This window comes from Thunnus thynnus, chromosome 18 (genome assembly GCF_963924715.1).
Source record: "Thunnus thynnus chromosome 18, fThuThy2.1, whole genome shotgun sequence".
Taxonomy (NCBI): Eukaryota; Metazoa; Chordata; class Actinopteri; order Scombriformes; family Scombridae; genus Thunnus; species Thunnus thynnus.
In genome coordinates this window covers 28,996,488-29,016,560 of record NC_089534.1, presented here as the reverse complement: position 1 = coordinate 29,016,560, position 20,073 = coordinate 28,996,488, and the positions used below count along the sequence as shown (strand labels likewise).

Genomic DNA, 20,073 nt, shown 5'->3' with positions numbered 1-20,073 from the left:
AAAATAGAGAAGGATCAACCTCCTCTGCCTCTATGGACCGGCCTCCACTGTGAATATACAGGCAAACTAGAGTCTTATCATACACTACTTCATGTACAAATGCAACTTTGTGCACACAGTCCATTGCATGGAGAATTAATTCATTTGAGAATTTAACAGACACAAGCCCAAAGGAGAAAAAAATCTTACGTGAGATTTGTAGCTCAAGGTTTACACAGATTTGGAATGAAACTCCTGGTGCTACATGAAGTGTTGCCATGCACACACCACATTGTGTGTGAACAGTTTGGCAGACGGTTATGTTTGGCAGAGAAATTATTTTTGCAACATTTGCACTTTATTAGATGAAATTGAGAGATGAGAGAGGGATAAGAGACAAACTACAGTGTTGGTTCCATTGAAAGATACACTATATTGCCAAAAGTATAGTATATGGACACTGTCTGGGGCTGTTTGTCATGGTGTCTTGACTGCTTAGTTCAAATGAATGGAAATCTAAATGCATATATACAACACATTGATATTTTAGATTGTAGTGTGTAGGGGTGTGCCTGAATACAAATACATTATTCAGCAAAGCACAAATAGTGTTTTTTTTACGAATATTTGTTTCACATAAATATTTTTAAAAAAATATTTGTTAGTTAGAGGTCTGTCTGCAAAGAGGTGAAGAGTAAAGTTTTAGCTCAGTAGTCAGCACAGTCGTCTATGATCTGGGAGACTCCAGTTCAAGACCCAGTTTGGGGACCTACTTCGTAAGGTAGTTTATTCATAAACACTTATTGTAACACTTTAATTTTCTATAATTAAAAGCGTAATAAAAGCAAAAACAGGATTTGTAAGCCTTTTTCCACTTTTATTCGAATACAAATACAAATACAAATAATTTTGCTGCCTCAACAAATACAGACACAAATACAAATACTGGACTCTCTGCAAATCCCTAGTAGTGTGCTTCCTTGCCTGTTTACAGATCTCTTTATCACCGCACTTTGCCTGCCATGTCCCATGTTTTCAGTGGTGCAATTAGATCTGGTGTTGTGCTCTTTGACCAGTTTCAAATGAAATATCATTCACGTCAACATCCAACTCATATCTTTTTGAAAATGTGGATGCTATAAAACATAGCAGCAGAAAAATGCCCTCTTTTTTTAATTTCTCCATCTTGCCGACTTATGTATAATATACATGACGGTGTACAGGATGTTACACACCATACCGTTCTTGTTCTCTGTTGATGTTCTATTCACCTTAATAAGAGCACACAGGCTCCGTCTCTGAGAAATGAGAGGAGTGTGGAGTGCCAGGCTGCAGCCTGCACTGGGTGAGAATGTAACCCAATTTGGTGTGAAAGCACTGACTTGCCATCTCTGATGATGAGTGCTTCTCTGGGTGGCTTTGGGACACAGGAGAGGATGGATGTTGAGAGAAAGACCTGACAGGCTGCTGTGAAATCAGAAATTAGGGGTGTGTGAGTGTGCATGCTGGTGTGTATGCATGCACATACAGTACTAGTCAAAAGTTTGAACACACTTTCTCATTGAAGTGAATGGGAAGGTGTGTCCAAACTTTTGACTTGTACTGTATGTGCATGCATATAGAGGAGTTATATGCCTTTTCCTGTGTGTGGGTGCAACATAATATCACTTTAACAGCACCATCAACAGGCATATATATTCTTCCTATAGTTATATTCCATCCCTCACCATCCAGATTTTTGCAGGAGAGCAGAGTGTGATGACTCATTCTCATAGCTGGCGGATACGATTAAAAAATAAATACACAGCTTGGGTGCTGTCTGACTCAGGGGACTAAATAGCATTAACTTGTGAGGTTGAAAAAAAAAACTTGCAGGTTTTTAGCCTGGCTCTTGCTCTTGCATTTTCATAGATTTGTCCATCATCACTAAAAAGAAGTCAGACGGACAATCCGCAGTCAAATGATCACAGACACATAGAAAAAAAACTAAACTAAATGGTTAGTCAAACTTATTCGGAAAAGAAAACCATGTTCCCAGATTTCAGCAAAAACTTGAAGTACTATGTTGGTATAGCCGATAAAATTGATGGCCACAGCTATAAAAAAAATAAAACCCTGTATGTAATAGACTGTAGTTTTCATTTAAAGGGTCACAATCCAATACTTTAATTTTTAAAATAACAGCTGCATTCCATTTACCTTTCAGATATTGTGCATGCTGGTTAATTGGCTGGCTTACTGGAACACTTGAGTAGACTGGAATTATCCTTAATTTCATCATTAACACCTGTGTTTCTACACCTGAAACAAGTCAGAATGCCTGCTGTGAAAGAGGAATAGTAGAGTCAAGGTTTAAGATTCCTTATTGTTACATCCCATTTTACAAGTACACAAGAGTAAAGTTCTTGGGTTTTGCTTCCTTGACATTGCAGCAACAATAGCAATAAAATAACAAGAGAAACAGCAGTAAATATAGCACTAAAATTACAATACAATAAAAATATAGATAATATAAATAATGTATAGTGTGTATAAAATGCTGTGTCTGTGTGCAGGTCCTGCCTTAATAAATGCATATGTATATGTAGTTGTTTGCATGATTATGTATGCACAGCTATGTGTGTGTGTGTTTCACAGACACAAAGGTTAGTGTTAGTGTCCATTATTCATAAGCCTGGTTGCTTGGTGGAAAAAACTGTCCCGGAGCCTGATGGTCTGAGTGTCGAGGCTGTGGTATTGTTGGGGTTGCTGGGGTCTTTCATAATCCTGCGGGTGTTGCTGACACACTGTCCATTGTAAATGTCCTAGATGGAGGGAAGCTCACATCCACTGATGCTCTGGGCTGTCCGCATGACCCTCTGCAGCGCTTTGTGGTTGAGGGCAGTACATCTGTGGAAGGCCGGTAGGATCTTGTGCCCCATGCCAAACTTTTTAAGCTGCCTCAGGTGAAAGAGATGTTGTTGTGCCTTTTTCACCACATGGCTGGTGTGCTCGTCCCAGGTGAGGTCCTCGGTGATGTGAACGCTGACTCTCTCTACAGCTTACCTGTTGCAGGTAATCAGGCCTATCACTGTAGTATCATTGGCGAACTCAATTACCAAGTTGGAGCTGTGCGTGGCCATGCAGTCGTGGGTGTACAGGGAGTAGAGGAGTGGGCTCAGGACACAGCCCTGGGGGGCTTCTGTGTTGAGGGGCAGAGGTGCTGGCGTCCATTCTCACCACCTGGCATTGACCTGACAGGAAACCCAGGATCCAGCTGGGGTTGAGTCCTAGGTTCCTGAACTTGGTGTGGAGTCTGGAGGGGATTATGGTGTTGAATGCTGAACTATAGTCTATGAACAGCATCCTCACATAAGAATTCCTTTTCTCCACGTGGGTGAGGGTGGTGTGGAGTGTTGTGGCTATGGCGTTGTCTGTGGATCTGTTTTGTTTGGTAAGCAAATTAGTGAGGGTCCAGGGTGGGCGGTGACATGCTACAGATTAGGTCTTTAACATGCTTCTCAAAACTTTTGCTCACTATGGGAGTGAAGGCAACAGGACGCCAGTCATTTAAGCATGTTACCTTGCTTTTTTTCTGTACCAGAACAATGGTGGATGACTTGAAGCAGGAGGGGACCACACACATGGACAGGGAGAGGTTGAATATGTCCGTGAACACACCAGCCAGCTGTGCTGTGCATGGTCTGATCACCTGGCCTGGAATGCTGCCTGACAAAACTATTCAGCTTGTCCAGGAGGGAGGCAGCAACGAGAGCTGTGCAGTTGGATCTCCCTTTAAAGTCCAATATTGTGTTTAGTCCCTGCTACATACTATGTGAGTCATTATCACTTAGCTGTGTCTCTGTCTTCTCTCTGTATTTCCGTTTTGCTGCCGTGATCACTCCGCCGAGGTTATAACAGGCTTTTTTTTCCCTCTGCTTTGTCTCTGGAGGTAGAGTAAGGGCAAAACTAGCTACTGCTTTAACTTTCCAAATTTCTTCTCACATTTCTTTATTCTGATGGTTCAGAGTTCCAAAATGCAGACTGAAATATTATAACGAACGAACAAATTTGTCCCATCATTCATTGAAATTTTGAAACAGCAGTCTTCAAATACTGTGTTGTAGGAACGATACATGGTCACAGAGCACTTTACAGATGGTGTGAACACTAGCATGTGCAACATTTCAGTTGTTGGTCATATGTTGAATGTGCAATATCCTGCCACTAGTGCAATATTATTTTCCTGGTTTTTAAGCTGTAGTAGTTTTTATGAATGTCAATGGTCTTATTGTGTTTTTTTTGTTTTGATTTTTATTTGAATAATATAAGGTATGCATGTAAGTATGTTTTCGAGGTAAGTGTTTTGTGATGCAGTAATGCTGAACCCAAGAAAAATTTCCCAAACGGGACAATTAAGTTTATCTTATGGCAGAGTCACTATATGTGTCACCCACATATGCCTTTTTTTCAGGACAGTTAGGCTATTCAGAAATGCCATCATTTTGCATGTGAGTAGTACTATACATACTCTAGCAGACTTGTAAATGTAATTTTTGTAATTTTTCGTCCAGATATTTTCAATACAGTATATATGAATGGACAGAAGAGACTGTCAAGTTCTTGTCAGAGTCTTAGAAATGTCAAAAAATGTATTGATTCTGCCAAACAAACACAATATAGAAAAAAAAAAAAAAACAATTTTCATGGATTTGATCACTCTGATTGATTTGCTGATTGTAATTGTTCTATATCAGCCAGAAAGTATCAATACATTTAGTGACATTATTCTGATTGATATCAAGTTGTGATGTCACATTTTTGGGAAACAAAGTCTGTGTTAGACTGGGTTACTTTTCCTGGAGAAAAAGTCAGAAATTTGATGATTTTGAACAAAGATCTCAAGTTATAAGAAGTGTCTCTTTTTTCTCTGATTTCAAAGTGGATTTATGATGCTGATCTTTAACAGATACCAGAGAAATGAAGGTTCAGCTGATTTTTTACAGCATGTGTGTGATGTCTGTGTGTTTGACAGAATTATGATTTTGAGATAAAGGGGTATGAACTTTGGTGCAAAGGGTTAGTTAGCACAGGTGACAAGGACTGTCAAGGAGCTCATTCAGGCTACATGTCATCTCACCTGTTGTATTCATTTCTTTCTTTCTTCTTCTTTCTTTCAAGTTACAATGGTGAATTAAGAATTAACAATCTATTTGTGCTTATCAGACCAACAGTAGGGAGCTCTGCATGAAGGCATTCATGAGCTTCTGTAACTTCTGATCAGGGAAGCCATTTTTATAGTCACTTTGGTTGTACTGAATGCCCCAAATCTGGTTCTGCATTTCCACACAGACCTGTGAAAGGAATACAAAAACAATAGCAAAAAAAAACTCTGGTGGGACAAACAAAGATATATGACAAATGTGTGCAGGTGAAATGAAGGCAGGTGAAAAAGAAAAAATGTCATGTCTGACTTAGCAGGTGAACATTTTCACACATGGAATCATCCGTTTGAGTATTTGTACAGTAAACATGGCTGTGCAGTGTTGTAGAATCAGAGCACTGACAGTTAGTCGGCTGTAGAGGTGTCTTTTCTCCCAGGGTGCACGTGAAGACGCTGCTGATGAAGCAGTGCATGAAATATATGCAGCTGGATTTTCCCATGGGGCTCCTGCATATAGTGTTTGCCAACAGATATGAACACGTTTATGTCTTTGTAGTACAGTGTTGCTCTTAGGGTGCCTCTGAGGAGGTAGAGCTGTGTGTGTGTGTGTGTGTGTGTGTGTGTGTGTGTGTGTGTGTGTGTGTGTGTGTGTGTGTGTGTGTGTGTGTGTGTGTGTGTGTGTGTGTGGAGGTCCCTGGATTTAGCCCAGCTAATCAGATCAACTTGGCATGAATAGGCTTCAGGCATTAGTGTGCTCCTATTTAATTGCAGCATTGTCACTTGAGGTCACTGCTTAGTGTAGAACCTGCACACAACTTTTGGAAGCTCCACATGGTAAAGTGAGAGCAGCCACATCACTCTGTGCTCAGTGATGTGTTATAGATGTTACTGCTCTATGATGAGCCATAAAACGTTTTGTAAATGCCACACATCAGCACTGTAATAACACACAGCCGCTTTCTCACTCTTATTACAGTTATGATAGTGTTGTGGCTGCCAAGTACCACAGGAATCACTGAAGTGCCCTCACCCTCACTAGTGTAACCATTAAAGGGTTGATTCACCTAAATCACACAAAATACACATTTTCTTTTCCTCTTGTGGTATCTAATCATGCAGATAGTCTTGGTTTTAAGATACTGTGGTGCTTACAGAACTGAAAATGTATGTTTAAGGCCCAACTGAACAGCCTTTGCGCTCATACCAAACTCCTATATAAAAATACACAATTTAAAATAGGCCTTGTTTGTAGGTGGAAGGCAAGCAACATGCTCGCCAGCATACCATCTCAATTGCAACTGTTCCACGTGCATTAACATGAGTTTTCTCTGATCCAGATAAAATGTCCAGATACAGATCATCTGAACATAATAAGAAGTGTAAACGGGGTCTTTAAAACCCACGGCTGCCATGTAAGAACTGTCTAGAGGGCAGTCTGTTATTTTCTATGTAAATGCATACACCAGCAGTTTGTAGGAGGTGCAGCAGTGCGGTACCAAACCGACCTGTTTTCCCTCATCCGACAAGCTCTCCACTTGGAGAATCCTGTTTCCTGTACCTTGACTTCTTGTCTTGTCAGGTGATAGCACTGCAAAGCATTAGAAAAGACGGGTGAGCTATAGGTGGTGAGATCAGCTATAAAGACTCCGGAAATCAGGGCTTCTCTCCAGACTCACTTTATATTCTACATATTATGATGTTAATATGCTGCATGGTTCTTTTGACGTGCTGCATCTCATTCAAAGGCGTCCCTTGACACGCCGCTGGCTGTGTGTTTCGGATTTTGCAAATCCATGTTCTCTGTAGACTTGTGTACACATACAGTGCATCAAAAGCAAGAGAAAGTAGGTGAAGTTCCCAGCATCTGCATACTTTATCTAGCTTCATATTGCAGATGAGCACTTGCATTATTATGGAAATTGACATTTTCCATATCCTGCACAGTAACAATAGAGTGCAGCTCTGTATCTGCAAGATTCAGAGTGAAGGCCAGCCTAAAGACACACTCTCTGATTTTGTTGTACCACCCAGCAGTACCTACAAATCCCAAAATGTCCTTCCTGCTCACTGTTTTGGAACTAAGCTGTGACAGCTAATAATAGTAAATAAGATGTTCAGCATTGGATCCTGCAGGGTCACATCACCTCTGTACAGCTGTAGAGGCTTTCTCCCCGCACCATAACTATAAAGCCTATAAAACTCTAAATGGTGAATCCATGTTACCTCAATAAACCTACTAATCTAAAAAACATAAATCCCTGATATATATTAGCATCTAATTAGCCTTGTAATTATACTGTACATAAATAAACTACAAAAAACAAAACTGTCTCAAAAACATTAGTTATTAATAAATCATTTTCATTGCTTAGAAAAATGACTTTCAAATAAAGGAGAAAGTTCATTATTCAAACATAACTAGTTCAGAAGTAGTGAATTCATATGAAGAATATGACATGGATCTGAACCAGATCATAAGGAATAATGACAGGAGTTATGATGTGTCTGTGAGAGACAACAGAGAGAGATAAAGAGACATGAAAAACAATATCATTAAAACTTTTTGTGCATGTGTAGCCATGGCAACAGCACAAATCTGGTAAGGACAGTTAAATCAGTAGTGTAACTGAATGTAAAACCTTAGTATCAAAACTTTTTCATCTCAACAGATGGAATCTATATTCTTCCTGAATGTGACCTGAATAACTAGTGTTTGTGTAAAGGACAGGTCAAATGCAGAGGATCAATTTCCCCACAGAGATCAATAAAGTACGTCTTTACTCAACAGTGCAGTGGACTCACACTGAGTGAGGTTTCCGTCTCAGATTGTGTCACTTGAATTGTTTTTACAGGCCTGTAGAGATAAAACTATCCAGTAGTTCACAAGGAAAGATCAAACAAAACTAGGTCAAAACCTAGTATATGGCTGGACTGTGTATGGTCAATGTGTGAAATTGTGGCCAATGTGTTACAGTGATAGTCAGTGGTAGTGTCTATAATGTGAATTCCTGGATATTAAATGCTCATCTGCAATTTTCTGTTGTGGTCCCAGTAATATTTGTTGTTAAAGTGTACTGAAGTAGCATCACATGACATGGTAAAGCAACATTTGAATCAAAAAAGGGTTTAAATTCAGTTGCAGGAAGAATACTTTCCTCTCATATCTTGGGATGTTTGATTTGAAAGAAAACTTATTTTAATTATAGCTATTCTAATTCTCTGTTAACTCCCCCTGCTCTATCTGCAGATGTCTGTAAACATATGGTCTCACCCACATGTTTACGTAGGAGTAGCATGCTAGCATGCTAACAGTCTGTCAGTCGTGATGTCTTTCAGCATACGCACGCACTGTAGACACAGTCAGTGATGGACAGACATTAGGGGTTATAGGGCTGGTCCGTGGCTGGTCTAGCCAAAAATATTGTCCTTATTTCCTATCTTGTTAAAGAGATAGCAATTTAGTATTTCACTTCCAAAAAGAGGGACAGTCACAGGAGACTGAAAAGACAAAAAAAGGTCAAAATGAAAGCAGCAGAGGCCGAGATACAGCATTATGACTCTAAGAGCATGTCCGTGCTAAGCCGGATAAATTTGAAAACACTTTTTCTCTCCATTCTGACCCGCATGCCACACTAAGCTGGCATTTTCTTTCACCCAAAAACAAAGTTTCATCATTTTCTCAGACATGACAAAGCTCCATCATGAGCAATAGACTGACCTTTATGTGTAAATTTGAGCTCTCCTTAAATTACCTCATGACCATTAAGATTTATTTTGCGACCCTTCGGGGGTCCCAGCCCCCATGTTGGGCAGCTCCCAGGGATTCCAAGGAATAGTATGGTTACAAACAACCTATTTGTCACTAGGTATGATGACTTGTTGGCCAAACTTCACTCTTGAAGGTGAGGGAGAGAGTTAAACAGTCACTTCACATAACTGGATTTTGAATTGGGACAGTCATTTTCTTGTTAGCAAAAAAAATGAGCCACAGGGAAGAACTGTACACCGCACACCACTCTCAACCCTAATGGTCGCTAACTCTCCCTCCTTCATTAACCATTCAGAAGTGCCCCTGAGCAAGGCATTTAACCCCCTAATTACTCCCCTGAAGCACCTCTGTGCTGCAAAGGAGCAAATTATGTTCACAGGCAGCAGCCTTTGGTGGAATTGAAATGCATACAAAATTATAAACATTTATCTCATATCATACACGTGAACGCATGTCATATCATTAGTTCTCCATGCATTCCCACTTAACACACTGAAGTAGTAAAACTATCACATGCAATCCCTGTTTGCTAATTTCTGCAAGAATCTTCTGTGCTTTAGCTTGTTACTGTTTACTGCTACAGTGACCTACTATGCCTGCGATAGTGATCAAAGTTTCATCTCACTTTATCTCCGAAGAAAACACAGTATGTCAAAGAACAAATGTTACATGCATTGAGAATTGATAGCTGTAAAAAAAAAGAAGCACAGTTTTCTGTCTTCAACATTGGGAGATGTCTGTTTTTAACATCAAAATGATTGTTTTATATTTATATCGTCAATGAATTTAGAGCAGAATTGGAGCGCTCAACAGCCCATGCTGATTTCATATTAGTACGTAATTTCAGTTTGATTGTCCTGATTGAGGTGTTATTTCAGAAAGTCATTCACTGAATGAATTGGGCATTTAATATGTTTTTATTTAGGGAGATCATTAGATTTTGTTTATGTGCCTGATAGAACTGTTCCTTTCCCTCCTCTCCAATGTAATTATAGCCATTAGGGCTCTGTCAGGGTGTACCATTGCCAATAGAAGTTGACAGCTTTAGCACACTTGCAGAAGTTGTTAATCACTTCCCTTTTTCTTAACGATGTGTAGTGTATATCCAGTCAAACAGAGCTGGCTGCTGTTGCCTTATAGGGAGTAACTTTTAAAGCCTCCGGGGCAGAGTTTGTGAGTTTATTGGCTCATTACTGGCTGATTCTTTGCAATAATATGATTCACAACAGTCTGTAGAAAGTATAAGTCCTTTATTTTCTCTCTTTTAAATTCATGTAGCCATCGTAAAGCAGGAGGATTATACAGTATGTATCGCATCTGTAGTCTCTAATTTTACAGATGCACTATGCTAAATGTAAGCAGAACCTCTACTGCACAGGTATCTTTTAATAATTATTTAAATATACACAGTACCAGAATCTAATGATAACTAAGCTGTTTCACACACTTATGAGCTATTCCAGGGGGTCATATGATGGCATTTCTTGAGGAGAAAGACGCTAACTATTAGGGATGTGCAGAGGGCCCAGTATTTGTATTTGTATTTGTATTTGTATCTGTATTTGTTGAGGCAGCAAAATTATTTGTATTTGTATTTGTATTCAAATAAAAGTGGAAAGAGGTTTAAAAATCCTGTTTTTGTTTTTATTACGCTTTTAATTTTAGAAAACTAAAGTGTTACAATAAGTGTTCATGAAGTGTTCCCTTGGGAGTACTTCATTTGTGTCAGTAGTTCAGCTTTATCTCTGGGGAACACCCCCAACTCCAGGAGTGATGTCCAAATAAGGAAATGTGCATCATGTAGCAGGTGGATGTGACTCCCCTCATTGAGACCTGCTGATAAACATAACAGTGGCGCAGAGGAGAGAGCCTGAGATAGTGATGTAACCGACCTGTGCGCTGGTATTTAACATGTTTTTTTTTTTTCTTCCCAAAATCAAATAATTTTTAAAATATTTGTATGAAACAAATATTCGTAAAAAAACCCCACTATTTGTACTTTGCCAAATAACGTATTTGTATTCAGGCACACCCCTACTAACTATACCTCTACATCAATCGAAAGCTATAAGTAATTATTTTGTGCTGAGAGCATACAGCCCCAACTTTAACTCACATATAGACATTCATCTATACTGAAGGGTAAAGGGTAAAATAGGAAAAAAGCAACACAGTCCTACAACTACTGTCGCTAGTCAAAATATAGCTAATGCAAACAATCATGATGAACTAACATGAGAATGATGAACTGATCCAGACAGATTCCAAGTTTATACAGTGAACACATTTGGAATAAAGCTGACCTTTTTTTAACTTTCAACCTGTGTTCATTTTATTTTGGCCTCTTGGGGGCAGCACAACAAGCAGTAAACACATCATTGACATATTTTCACCTTAAACAGCTGATATAACTAACTTTTTATCAAACAGTTGCTTCTACACATCCAGTAGGCACAGAACAACATTAGTATTCATTTAGAGTCATGTGCAATATTCACTCTCCTTTAAGCCCCGGATTTGATCTCCACCAAGTCTTGAGAAAAATATCTTGTTCTTTAGCTGCTAAATGATCGACTATGTTCACCAGCTTACTAGATTTGCTTGTCTTTCAACCCAGAGAGGCCAGTGCAGCTTTGTTTTTCCTCCTTCCAAAATCTATAATCCCCATTTATCCTGAGTAATAATAATAATAACTTCTGTCATATTATCGTGGGGCATTCTCAGTGCCAGGCAATACTTTTATTTTATGTAAATGTACCTTGATTTTATATACCACATGCAACTTTTATAATCAACCCATTAAAACACATACTTTATATAGACAATGCACAGGGAAGACACATTGGTTATGGAAACATATAATACAATGAATTTGTGCATATCATATACACACTGAAATAAAAATTCAACCTCATCTGCCCTTGGCAGCATATCTGGGATGCTGTGTAGTAAAATCTGTACAACAATATTTGGAGCAAGAGGATGAGAGGATGTGATTGGCTGTTCTTTGAGCTCATTCCATCTCATTCAGTTGGGAGCACTTGTTTTGTTTTTAAATTAGATTCAGTGTTTTCTTGAGAGCATTTTCATATCTTGCTTAGGGCTCCACCTAGGCTCGAGCTGGCACTGATGAAACAGCACAGCAACAGTCATAGTATCCCCTCCTACATGCTCTGATCTGAGAAAAGTGAGAGTGAAGACTTGTAAGAACACTCTGTACATGTGCACGCAACCTAAACCCCCCCACCCCTCCTCAAAATGACCCTGCTCCTTTGTTGTTTTTGCTTTGTTTCACTGTGTGGCTGCCAGTGACAAAAGTTCATTTCGGCCCGTCAGGAATAATAAGCATGCATCACGCTCAGATTAAAACTTAATGTGCTCTTGCCGGCTGGCTGCTTGTCAATTGAATGGCCAAAGCAATAGGAGGCAGTGCAGTGGAAAGCTAAGTGGATCTGCTCCCTCTAGTCTGAAGCCCAGAAAAAGCTTGGAGCCTCTCCCCAAGTCAGCCGCAGACACTTGTTTGCCCTGCAGCTAGTAATACATCATAAGTGCAAACAACTTGTCAGCTACTTCAACCAGTTACCAAATCATTGCTCTTCGTCACGGCTTCTCCTGCGAGTTGTATGCATGCAAATTTCTCTCCAGTTAAATTCTTAGTTGCAAATGGATTCATTAATCTTACAGGGGTATATCAGTCACTTTCAGTGTGAGAGAATCGGCAAGTGCGTACACAGGTATTTGTCTTAGTGACACCGCTGCAAAGAAAATTAAGTTGCTATTGCTCTCATTGCTCTCATTGGCATCTGCTGATAGCTGTGCAAATACAGATGTTTTAATGTTTATTTTCACGTACAAAATACTGTATGTGAACACATGAGTCACTGGTGACATTCACAATACGTTTATAATATAATCAAAGGTGTAATTTTCACTGGGGACTGAGTGGACATGTCCCCATGGCTTTTCACAATGTCATTTTTGTCCCCAACTTTAAGCTCTGAAGTATTTGGGTTGCTGTCAGTTAATATCATGCATTTTCAGCATTTTTGACTTTTTTGTGCCCTGGATATGTGGACATACAGGCCACCCTAACCCTCTGAGTGCTGGAAGTTTTTGAGGCATTATGCAGCCAGACTTCAGACTTGGACTCGTGTCAGGCCACAAAAAATGAGGACTTGGACTTGACTGCTGTGACACATCCCTTAAGACATTCAAGTCTCAAGTCCTGACCAAATGATCCCAGAACAATGAAAAACAGATTTGAAAGCAAATGTATTCATATCATTGTAATAGCTAGGGGCGGCTGTGGCTCAGGAGGTAGAGCGGGTCGTCCACTAATTGGAAGATTGGCGGTTCGATTCCCGGCTCCTCCGGTCTGCATGTTGATGTGTCCTTGGGCAAAATACTTAACCCCAAATGACTCCCGATGGCTGTGCCATCCATGTGTGAATGGTTAGTTTCCTCTGATGGGCAGGTTGGGACCTTGCATGATAGCCCCTGTACTATTCAGAGGATGAATATGGGTGAATGTCATTCGTAATGTAAAAGCACTTTGAGTGGTCGGAATACAAGTACAGTCCATTTACCATTAAGACTTGAAAGCTCAAGAAAAATAATTAAAATTGCATTTGTTTGTTTTCTCAAACTACTGGTTCCAGTGATTAAGAATAAGTTTTCACACTCAATTTGGAATTGGCTCATGAAGACTTGTGATTGAGCCTTGTCTCAGATGACTTTAATTTGACTTGGACTTGCCCATGAAGGACTTAAAAACAGTATGAGGAAAATCAATCCATGTGGTACAAGTTCCATTTGCTGCGGCCATGCAACATGGTTGAAAGGTCTAGAAAAAGTTAGTAAGTAAACCTTGAGTTTAGAATTGTATCCCAGATGTGTTCCCAAGATGAATGTGTATCTCCATGATACATTATATTTCCTAAGAATGCTGAACATCAAATAAAGGCAGGACTGTTTTTGAAGGTAGAATCAGCCTTATCCTTTATTTTTAACATTAAAACTGAATAGGGTTAATGCATTAATAATAATACAGAAATGTATATAGTATTTCTAATTATTTTGTTAGACTAACATTATCATGGAATGAACAATATAACATAAAAAAATTGATTGATCAATACACGTATCATGATACATGATACGTGTATTGATATGTCTGAACATATGTAATGACTCATGTGTGTGTATCCAAAAACAGAATAGTATAATATTTATTTGTTATATTCTTGTTTTCTCCTGTTAGATGAAGCTGACTTTTCAGATATAACAGAGCAGCTGTGGAAACTATAACTGACTCATGTTTGCATGATTTGATGATTTGTCTGTTCATGTGCATTGTAAACATACTTAATGATTAGCAGGCTGTAAACTATTTGTTTGATAGAGCAGAAATAAAGATTCACCATTTCACTGTTTATGTTTTTCTCTGGCCTGTGATGCACATTTTAAAAAGATGTTTACTTTCATTATTCCCCACATAAACACGCCTGAGCCAGACTAGCAACTCTTTTAAAGCAGCTTCAGAGGTTGACAGGCAGAGTAGAGATGTCGTCGCCGTGGCAGCAGTGTCAAACCACCTGAGTGACTGAGGACAGCCCTGTCAGCAGGCAGCGGCACGGCTCATGCTGATGTTTATTCATTTCCCAGGCGGTGGCCTATATATAGGCCCCGACGGGGAGAGATGCAACACAGGCACAATGGCATCTTAAGGCAGAGAAGAAAACATTCTCAGGATTGACTGTCGCTTGTAGACATTTTATATTTCAATATCTGGCCACTCATGGTTGGAGGAGTACAAGCTGGCTTTTATGTTGTGCATGTGTAATTAGTTACAACAGTACAACACTGTTTTAAAGCATGTAGTGCTTGTAAGCTACTCAGATTTGTATTTTAAAAAAAACAAAAACAAGGAACAAATAGGGGTGACTTGAATTATTGAGATTTGCCAAGTCAAAAATTAGGTCATCCACATCCACACATTTTAACTGTGTTGTACTACCAGGACAAATGGTAGGTATAGGTCTGTTTTTTTTAAGGGAAAACAAGAAAAGTAGAAGGACACACATTCTCTTTAAATGGTATTTTCTTTCTTTCTCAGCCTGTCCAGGGGTTCAAACCCACTTCATGACCATTGAATCTGTTTATAGCCCCAATTGATGGGACAATGCACCTCTCTATGAAGATTTTTCATAGTGTTGTATCATTTTTATTGGTTAAAACTGAAACAACTCAGAAGATAATGAAATACTATTTTGCAAATTCAGTGCATAATAATACAAGTTGTCTTTAGGTAAAGTGCCAAAGTGTGCCAAAAATTAGTGCCAAAAATTCAATGGTTCCAACCTCTCCGATGGCATATTTGCTGATTTTCTTTGGCCTTTATGATAGTAAACTAAATAACTTTAAGTTTTGGACTGTTGGCCAGATAAAACAAGCAATTTCAAGACATCAACTTGGACTTTGGGAAATTGTGTGGCATTGTTAACTATTTTATTGACCAAAGGATGAATAATCGACAACAAATTGGCAGATTAATTGATAATGAAAATAATTATTAGTAGCATACTTAATCACAGCCTTGGACCATCTGACAAGGTTCAAACCATTCAGTTTCACTTAATAGGTAATAGTTAATCCAATTATTTGGAAGTGTAATAAATACAAAATGTTGGTTTTTGATGCAAGTATTCAATCTGCAGAGCAACTTTCTGGTTCAGCTTTGACCTACAGTATGTGTATCTACTGTAATGCTCAGTGCTGACTCATGATTCCAGCTGCTTTCCACACTGACTGCTTTAATCGTTTACACTTCACAGATAAACACTTAGTTATTCATAAAATAAAGCAGCCGTCATCTGACATTTCAACTGCTGTTAGCTGTTAACCTTTTCTAGTTGGGTTAAACAGGACTTATTTATAACCTGATAGCTCATGTTTGGTGTATTGTTCTTACAGGGATGGCCCTGAACTCTGCTGTGAAGCTTTGTCCCTGCACAAACATCTCGCCACTTAACAGGTGAGTAAAAAGTTATTACAGCTGACAGTTACAATGGGCAAAACTTTGCAGTAAAAAACATATTTTCTTTAAAGGGGACTACTTATCATTCTGATAACATGGACCAAGAAGAGTTTTAGTAGAACTTTGAAAACTCTGAGTGGATCATTACTGTGCTGGATGAGATTTGAGTTGCACGTTGGATGCAGAACTTCAAAGTAAACTTAGGATCTTACCGTTAATTCTGTTAACACTTCCAGACTTAAGTTTGTTCGTGTAGGAATTAGAAGCTATGCCCTGACTTTATAATGCTCCACAGAGTGCTGGATTTGAGGGCTTATCTGTGAGGGATGATAAGTTCTTCCAAAACTCTGGACTTAATGGGTTTTCAGGTGGTGTTTTGGAGCTGGGCAGAGCTGCTGCGGCCTCTCATGACTCAGTGTGAGGAGACAGCCTCAGGCATTTGCTAGCAGTTAGCAGTCTAATCCACACCACTGATGGGCAGTGTGTGTGAGGCTTTAGCCGGACCTGATGAAGGAGAAACTCTTACAGGCCGAGATGACCATGACCTAAGTAGGCAGCCAGCGAGGCAGCGGATTGAGGTCACATCAGCCCTTCCAGAACCAACAAAACTTAATGCGGCTGGCTCGGCTTGTTTTGTGGTCTTGTGGTGACTGGACAGTTTTCGGTTAGTGTCGTGCTTGTGCTTGGAAGCAGACAGGAGAAGCTCACTTTTTATATCCACATGACAGCTATAGCCTTTGTTGCATCTACTGGAAATGTGTGAAACTTTGTGTACTGTCTTCCTGATTTCTGCAAACACAAATCAGGCTTTCGGAATATCATTTGCATACCATGAGGAAACTGCAAATACAGATGCGGAGCAGAGGAACGGGACATCTGTATTTCTGACAGTGATACTAAATTTGCTCTTTTGGTTGACAGCCAAAGGCCCATCAGGGCTCATTGAGCTGCTTTGTGTTGTTGTTTATCCCTGCCAAAGAGCCGCGGTGCAGGCTCCCTGATCATCTGACAGCTTTCAGAGACAAGAGGAGGAGGATCCGCTGAGATTACTGACTGTGTTCCAGCAGAGCCCCCAAGAACCCATACTGTGACGCACCACAAGTCATCAATCCATTATTTATACCATCTACAAACATCAAAAAGGTTTTCTTGGCCAAGTGTCATGGGTGTATATTGTATTCTTGAATGCAATGACATGGGATGCTTCTTAATCAATGGGGCATGCAATTCCAGGGGGTCTCAGTATCCCTTCACCCTACAGCAGCAACACACAGAGTGGGGGACTGATATGTGATGCAGCTGGTTAGATGGAATTGAACTATCTTTGATCTTTTGCCACTGAGTGTGTCCTTTTATGTCTGATTGAGTAGTTACAGTTCTTTTCACTGAATGTTTTCTCAAACGAGTCATCATTCTGAAGTCATTTCCCAGAAGTCAAAGTTAGTCTGTTCTGTGTTGTTTTAGTCTTGCCATCAGGTGTATTCAAGAAATGAAAAGGGATGAGCAATGCTGAAAAAGTTATTGCCATTTAAAATGCAGTGGTGGAAAGTAACTAAGTAGATTTACTCCAGTACTGTACTTAAGGACATTTTTGAGGTACTTGTACTTTACTTGAATATTTCCATTTGATGCTACTTTATACTTCCACTTCACTACATTTCAAGGAAATACAGTGGAAACCACTTATAGTGATCACAGTTACAGTGATCAACCGCTTATATGGATCAAAAAGCTCAGGACAGAATCATCCCTATACAAATGCTGTTTAAATAATTTTCTTATAGTAATCATGTAGTCCTCTTACAGTGTTCATTTTGGGTCTTTTCATACATGAAAACATATGGGAAAAAATGTAAAACTATGGTAATTCTATTATTATTTTATTATTTTATTTTTTTATTTAGCGGCTGCAGCACCATTATCAGGCCTTGCAACGTACCTCCATAGGGTTGTGTAGAGGTGCAGGGTGTGGGTGTGTTTGTTTGTAACCACCATGAAACAATCAGAAAATAATGTTTTATTCTTCTCACTCACCGGCTTTCTGACTACCACTGCTCACTCTCCTCATCCACTCTCTAGCACGCTCGACCACTGCTTCTCCCTCTCTCTCTCTCTTTCTCTTGTCTTTTTTAAAATGAGTGGGGAAGCCATCAGCAAAGCCTAACTTTACTTTTAACATTATCAAATGAAGAGAAATGTCATCCTCTCTTCCTAGAAATGTCTTTGTCCTCCCTCATGGCAGGGTTACAGCTCTAATCAGCCTGATTGCCAGCTGTGACAAAGCAACGTTACGGGTTGCATTTCTCCAAAAGTTGATTCTGGTTCAACTTTCTCACCCTACCCTGGCGGCCTAAACGCACAACCCGTCTGCTTCTGTTGGTTACCTGAGGCTGGTGCTGCGTGCACATTAAAATCATGAAGGGGAAAAGAAAGTCTCTCAATGATAAATGTAGTCTCCTTGAAGCTTATGACAAACCACCAAAATCGAGCCAATGAGATGGAGCAGCGAAACAACAAGCATTTGAAACAGCTGTTCTGTATTTAGAAACAGTCAATAAAATTCAGTAAATAGTGAAGCTGCCCGTTTAATTACTTTATATTCATGTAATAAATATACAATGTCAATGAAAAATGAAGAGAAAGGGAAAAAATCTCTTATAATAATCATCCATTTATGGTGATCAATTTGACACGGATGGATGTGATCACCATGAGCGGTTTCCACACACATTTCCAGTATCTGACAGCTATAGTTACTAGTTATTATTCAGATTACAAATCTTACATGAAATAACATATGATGAGCTCATAAATTACACTACATTGTTAAAGATTAAACCAGTAGCTAAATAACTGAAAATTGTCCAATCATTCACAAAGAAGCAAAGATTTGAGAAAAGTCGGAAAAATGAATTCAAATGTGTATCAGACCTTTGTTCGTCTTTCCTCTCCCATTAATCATCTCATGACCCTTCATTTGTATCTGGTGACCCTTTGGAGGGGCCCGCCTTTAGGTTAGGAACCACTGGACAAAACCAGCTAACTGTATGTAATGTGCAATACCAGTCAAAAGTTTGGACATACTTTCTCATTCAAGTGAATGGGAAGGCGAAACTTTTGACTGGCGCTGTAGTTGAAACTAGCTCTACCTCAAACAGCTACAACAGTTAAATGCTGCTTACACACTGATGCTTCAGTATTAACAATATATTTCATTAAATGTATTAAATATATCAGTCACAGGGTCTAATACTTTTATTATTAATACTTAAGTAAATTTAGCTGATAATACTGATGTACTTTTACTTAAGTAGCATTTTAAATACAGGACTTTTACTTGTAATGAATTTGAATCTGCTTGTAGCCCCTGTCATTGGGACAATGGGCGTAGTGGTTGTGATGATAATTATGAAGGTTTAAAAGTTGTACCATGTTGCTTCTATATATCATAACTTTTCAAATAGTGGTCAAGGCTTTTATTTCTGTCACCCGTAGGAAGAACCAAAACCTTATTTCTAATCCCCCTTGTATTACATCTCTATTATATATTATATCATACAATATTTTATTAAGAAGCATCCCTGTTTCCTGATCTGCTCCTATTTTAATTTGCTATTAATGCAAACTCAACACTTCCACCATGTTTATCTATCGTCATGTTAAATTCAATATAATATACATTCCAAATGCACTCATTTCAGTCAATACAACAAAAGTCACATCATACTCACTTTCTCTTTTAAACGCTATTTATTTCCAGTTGCTTCTTCTTTGTCCTTTTTTGACACTTCACATTAAAAGCCGTTCAGCAGCTCAAACATCATAATCCCTTCCTTTATAGGTCTGCATTTAATGTGAAACATCTGCATGAAGTGATGGGTTTCATTGACAGTAGCTTAATGGTGACTGAAAAACATCAAAGTAGAAGTGAGTGGAATTATTTAGTCAAAGAAACATTTCTGTCACAGAGAGGAAGTGAGTATGAGCTGACCCTGTTGTACTGATGGAATTAGTACTGTGAAAATTATTAGTAGTGTTGTAGAAACCATGTCAGCGCTACAGGTAATCCCCCTCAGTGTATTTTATTCAGCCTTTAGCAAGCAGCCTTTATTTGTTCCAGGCTATCATTTGAGACTTCAGACATTA

General features: G+C 39.1%; 1 protein-coding gene across 2 annotated transcripts in view; it reads left to right on the top strand.

Moving 5' to 3' along the window:
* lrfn2b (leucine rich repeat and fibronectin type III domain containing 2b) overlaps nt 1–20,073 on the top strand; it is a 176,308-nt gene that overhangs the window by 42,202 nt on the left and 114,033 nt on the right. For both annotated transcript variants that reach the window (XM_067572745.1, XM_067572746.1), the window contains one exon: nt 15,864–15,924. The gene's annotated coding sequence lies outside the window, so the exon portion shown is untranslated. The remainder of the gene's footprint in view (nt 1–15,863; nt 15,925–20,073) is intronic.